The following is a 6102-nucleotide window of genomic DNA, read 5'->3' as shown; positions in this document are numbered from 1 at the left end:
CAGCTATGTCCTTCCCCACTCCACGCGGTCTCAGAGCCTCACCTAATGGCCACCAGCAGGGTAGCTGGACTGCTGACATGGTGACCCAGCGGGTATTCCAAAAGAGAGAGAGTGGAGGCCTCCCTTACCTCTGACGTCTGCGTCTGGAAACCGGGGCCATACCTGCCACATTCTGTCACGTGAAGCAGTCACAAGCCTTGTCCAGATTTAAGGAGAGGTGACAGAGGTCCCACACCCCAAAGCAGGGAGAGTGAATGCATTTATATACATCTGGAGATGGCCTCAGTGTTCTCTCTGGCCAGGAATTGTTTACATTTCTCCTACACGTGAAATATACTCACCTTCCCTCCCAAGATCCCTGCAAGTTTAATCTCATTACAACATCAGGTTCAGGCTCAAAGTCCAGGGTTTCCTAAACTGAATCAGACCAATGGATAAGGATCCTTGGGCAGGATTCCATTCAAAGGGTTCCTTTTGATCTTAAAAACTCTGAGCTAAGAAGACAAATTATCTTTCCCTCTTGCATCCAGTGTAAAATGGTGAGATGTACACGGGAGAAAGTAGACATGCCTGCTCAAAAAATGGGACAGCAGGGAGCATGTGAAGTCACTGGTCCCCAGCAACCCTGCTGTCCAACCAGGCACATGTTGCCAGTTACTTGATTGGGGCCTTCCTGCACTTGGTTCTGTCCTCTGAGACATCCTTCCTTTTCCATAAGAAATGGCAGGATGTTTCTAGATCAGAAGACTTCTCTGCCTGCTTCCTGTGTGTGAAAATTGGGAGAAAGTCAAAGTCCTGTATTTGTCCTGTCTCTGCCTCTTTCAGTCTTAGAGGATATATTTTCTTTAAAAACCTTGTGGGATTCCTGTGTATCAGATTATAATATATTCTGTTTATACCACATCTCTTTCTGGAACAGGCCCTTCCAGGACTGCACGTCAGGAGCTACGGGGCCAGGGTCATAAGATCCTTGGCAACTTTCTGGTCAAGTTGAAAGGCTTCTTAAGATTCTTAGAGATCTTAATGTACGTGTCCGGGGGTAGTTGTAAGACCCTTTGTTGAGACCTTAGACATACTTCTAAGGTCTCAACAAAGGGTCTTACAACTACCCCCAGAGATCTTCGTACTAAGGCCACGATTTAACTGTGCTCATCCTGGTTTGATGTTTTCCCTGAGGTCATTTCTTATTCTGAGAGTCTTTTGCAGACTGAAGAGGCTCCAGTCTAGAGGCAGCTTTATTTTTTGACTCAGCAGGTCCCAGTTTATGTTTCCTTTAACTCTGTCTGAAAACTAAATATTTCTTATTTATTTATTTATATTTTTATACCCTCATCTCTCTGTCTGTATCCTATCATATGTGTCTAGGAAATTCGTTGGTACTTTCAGCTTTCTGCCAGGAAATATATGTCACCAAATCCACCAGCTCAGTAAGTATATTTTCTCCTCTCTGTGCTGCCATGGGATGCATTGCAGCTGGATTTTCTGCTGCTGTGTAGTGCGGGCTGCCTTATCTCTAGCCCCCAAAGGACGATCTTCTTTCTGACCTTCAAACCCTCATCCACCATCAGCTCAAGGCCCTTCCAGCCACTTGTCTGAAGTTTTTGGTATGGTCGGTCCCCATTCCCTGGACCAAATTCAGTTCCTGAAAGATATTACTGTGAAATAAATTATCTCCAAACTTCATACTTTGAAATAAACCATTTATTTGCTCAAGATTTATAGGTTCAGGAGTGCAGGAAGGGGTTTTCTGAGTAGGTTTCACTGATCCATGCCAGGCTAGGTGGCTGCAGCAGGAGGGTCCACTTTTCACGTGGATTTCTCTCTCACTTCTCAGATATCTTGAAAGGGATGGCTGGAAGGCAGACCCATCTGGGCCTCTCGTCCCGTCCGCTTGTCTAAAGGTCTGTCTAGATGATGTTTCCAGCAAGAGAGTCACACTTCTTCCACGGTTACCTTGGGCTCCAAGAGTGAGTTTTCCAAGAGACCAGAAGAGGAAGTTGTCATTCTTTTAAGACCTGGATTTGGAAAGTCACATCATTTCTCTGTGTTCTATTAGTCAGCAGTCACAGAGCTGGCCCAGGTCCAAGGGGAGGGGACATAGACCCCATTTCTCCATGGAAGGCATGTCGAAGAAGGTGACCCCATCTTTCATCTGCCAGAGCTAGTGACCATCACTCCTGAATTCAAAAGCAGGATGCATAATTTGACAATACGTCTTTTGACTTGTGAATTTTGTTCATACTAGATTTTTAGAAAGCTTCTTAGGTAAATATACAGTTAGTATTATAATCAACAATCCCAGGACTGTAGAGAAATTGTGAAGAGAACATCGTGAGTGTCCCAGCAACTCTGGAGTGTGTGGTTGGGTGTCGAATGCACTTTACAACTAGACAGTTTACGTGGGGTTGGAGGTCTCTAAGAAACAAAGTGAAGACACTTCTTTGAGAATGGGAAGAGTATGTGTTTTTTATAAAGTTTTCTTTTCCAGAGATGGTGAGTTTTATTTTTTCTTGTCTGGATAGAGGTTTGATTTGCTCTCGAATGTTCCAGCAGGGAGAGAGACTAGGAGAAAGCACAGAATGCAGAGGTCTATTTGGTGTAATCTTCTCCCTCATTTTCACCATCAATGGTGAGAGCAGCATACTTCCTTGCAGAACTGAACTTAGAGGCTGGATCTTCTTCAGTTTTCTTTGACTCAGGTGCAGATCTGGCATCTTGATCCTTTTTGTCATCTTTCCTCTCTGACCCCTTCCAGTGGTCTCTGTTCCCTCCATTTCCTGGACCACGGCTGGAGTTACCACTCTGGTCTTTTGGGACACTCACCCCATCTACTCTATTTTCATCTTTCCTTACTGGTCCTTCCTCAGATGGTTGAGCTGGAACTACTTTCCCTCCACCACTTGTAGGGGACTGCTGCTCTGTGTCTGAGCTCTGAGATCGAACAGGAGGGTTAGAACTTTGCTTCACCCAAGCATTCTCCTTTGGTGGAGGGGCTGGCATCACCTTTAGAGGCTGTTCAGGTTTGGGAGGCTTAGAAGTTAGAGACTGACAGTTTTCCTCTTTATTGGCATTTTCTAGAGACTTCTCACTCTTTCTCCTTCGTGCCTTTCTGCCAGATGTGGCTGAGGTCCCAGTCCGTGATGACTCACTTCCTGTCCTCGACCATTCCCATTCCTGAGTTTCTTCACTTTGCCAGCTTGGGTATCTCTCCAGAGGCCGTTGTTCTAGCTTTGGCTCATCCAGCTGATGTCGCAGTTTCTCCTGTTCCTTCTATAGTGGCTCTTCTACTTGTTCTCTAGCAGTTGTGCCAACAGGCTTTCCTCCTCCAAAGAGAGAGGCTGCTCCACTGGACTGGGACATGCTAGCAGAGGAATCATCTTCCTTAGGAGTACTCCGAGGCTTTAGGTTCAGTTTGGGTCTTTGGGGGGATATCTATCATCATGGCTACAGTCATCCCAAGAGTATGCATCTCTGGAGCTCCGTGACTGGTCATCTTGTCCGTCATATCTGTCTTTACAGCAGTCTTCACCTCCTCTGTAGACGTCACCCTATGGTACTCACTACCAAATGCTCTTCTGCCACTGCCCATCCTGGCATAGCAGCCTCTGTTGTAATCCCTGCTGCTCCGTGATCATAGCAATCTTGGCTCCATATCGATCCGTGTCCCGGCGTGGGCCATCACGGTAACTGTCCCGATACCCGTCACGCTATCGGTCTGAATAATAACGATCTCGATATTTGTCTCTAAGCCTTCATCACCTGTTCTAGGTGGGCAGCCATCAAAGCTGCAGCACGACGGGCCTCCAATCTGTATCTGTTTTTTCAGAATCCTGATTTCTATCTCGGCTGAAAGAACAATCATCCCTGTCTTTACCCTGTGCATGGTCAGCAACGTCTACTTGAATTCTCCTGTTACCTAGAAACTCTTCACTGAGGCTCAGGGCGCTGAGCAAGGAATCCAGGTCCTCAAATTCAGCATAACCCAAACTTTTCAACCTCTCAGGATTGCTGGGTTCACCCAGTAGACACACTGCACTGATGTTTAATCCTCTAAAGAATTCCTTAATGGAGTCTTCTGTCACATCATAGGGCAGGTTCCCTAGAAAAGCAGTGTAGGGTGGTAATTTGGGAAGATGGCTCCAGTCAATGGCTCGGGCTCCCAAGCAGCCCGTGGAGCAGTGGGCAGGATGGAACGGTCATCTGGAGGTGCCCTATACACGTCATCATCATTATTCTGCCAGTGGTTGAAACGTGTCCTTCTAGGTCGTCTGTTTCATCAGCTGTCTGGTTTGGGGACATAGGTGCTTCTTCCACCATTCCCTCCATCCTCAGCCAGAAAGTCTGTCAGGGAGACAGTCTTCCCCTTCTTATTCTTCTTTTTTGCTGAGGCCGCCATTTGGGAGAGGGCGAGAGGATGCAAAGGCACAAATATTTTTATTGGAAACTCAGGTTTTAATTTATGCCAGCGATGAGCTTAGTGGTTTGTAACTGGTCCACCCATCACCTGGTTCAAATAACATCCCTCTCCATTGATTGGCATTCTCAGCATTCGTGTCTACCCACTAGAATATTTCCTAGTTTCATTCGCATGTGGTCTCTGAGCAGGAAACTCCTTGGTAGCAGTTTCCTTATAGCATCAATACCTTCCTCAGTTTTCCTTACAACAAAAGAGCTAGAACAGCTCCCTGAGAACTCTCCCAGAAATGCCTCTCTGAGGGTTGATTCTCTTCTGAAGCCCTTTCTGGCTGGATTTTTCTCTTTGACACTATGGATCATGTCAACCCCAGGATGGTTTTGTTGCAGGTGAGATCACGTGACATATTTTAAAGCCTAGATGCATGACTCAGATTTTCCCTTTGAGCTCTCATCCTTTCCTTAGGCAGATTTGTGCTTTGTTAGAACTCAGACTCCTCCCTACTAAACATCACATGAAGTACTATAGATGTACCTAGCTCAAGAGAAAAATGAGTTTTTAAATACTCAAAACATCGTTAATGCAAAAGTAGTTTGGGTTTTAAAAGAACCTTGTCAGGGTTGGGATTTCATACATGGCAAAGCAGCTTCCTCGCTACCATCTATTGAAAGTCAGCCCTCGACACAAGGGTTTGTTAAAAAAAAACCAAGCCCTTGTCCCCGCTAAGAGTGCAGGTTTTATCTGTAGACATGGGCACTTGCTGGACCCTGTCTGAGCAGCTGGGGGATGGAGGCCATGACCTCCCTTGTCTGTTAAACTGACCAACCGAGGACAAGAATGAAGGTCATCTGCTCATAATGTGAGAAACTGTGGCCTTATTTAAAAGTGTGCACAGATATATGCGTCATCAGAGCAGAAAGACCTGGAGTCGTCACCTAAATCCTTCCAGTGGATGTTTCCAGGGAGGGCAGGGCGTGGAGGAGAGGTTAGGACAGACACGTGGTCATAGGCTGTGAGTATCACTCAGAGACAACTAGGAGAAATTTGGGGAAGACAGGGACCAGAGCAGAGGGGATGGTGTTGGGGGTCTTCTAAGATGCCCCTGGAGATGCTGAGGTCCCAGCCCTGGTGTGACCCTCTCCCTTGAGCGTGACCCGTAACTGGTTCCTAGCGAACAGAAAGGATGCCATGAGGGGTGGCCTGGGTCTGTGCATCTAACGCAGGGAGCTAATCAGTCTCCTTTAGTTTGATGGGTAGCATACTTGGTCTTAATCCTACCATTTAATTTATTTTTTTCACATTAACTTTTTCCACATTTTAATGAAAAATTTTAAATACATGGCAAAAGAGCAAGAATTTTGTGATTTTACAGCAAACACTTGTTCACGCACCACCTCGGTTCTCTCGCACCCTTCCCTGTGCTTCTTTATGACACACCCTCGCGTCTACCCTGTTTCCGACGCATGTCGAAGCCAGTAGAGACCTCCGTACACTTCCTCCTAAATTTTCAGCACCTACATTGTTATCTAAAGTTCAGTATTTGTTTATAGTTTTCTTAAATTTGGAGATAAATATTTGTAAATTATAAAGAAAATGTCCTCATCTTAATGAACCTTCTCTGTGTTTTGATAAATGCATCCACCTATGAAACCTGACCCTCTAAAAAGACAGGCATTTCTCCAGGCCAT

At 45.8% G+C, this 6102-nt stretch overlaps 1 pseudogene; it reads right to left on the bottom strand.

Moving 5' to 3' along the window:
• Positions 1–2589: 2589 nt before the first annotated feature.
• Positions 2590–4396, bottom strand: LOC116751701 (annotated as a pseudogene).
• Positions 4397–6102: the final 1706 nt, after the last annotated feature.

Source organism: Phocoena sinus, chromosome 3, assembly GCF_008692025.1.
Source record: "Phocoena sinus isolate mPhoSin1 chromosome 3, mPhoSin1.pri, whole genome shotgun sequence".
Lineage (NCBI taxonomy): Eukaryota > Metazoa > Chordata > Mammalia > Artiodactyla > Phocoenidae > Phocoena > Phocoena sinus.
The sequence above is the reverse complement of the archived record's forward strand: the minus strand, read 5'-3'. Positions and strand labels throughout refer to the sequence as shown.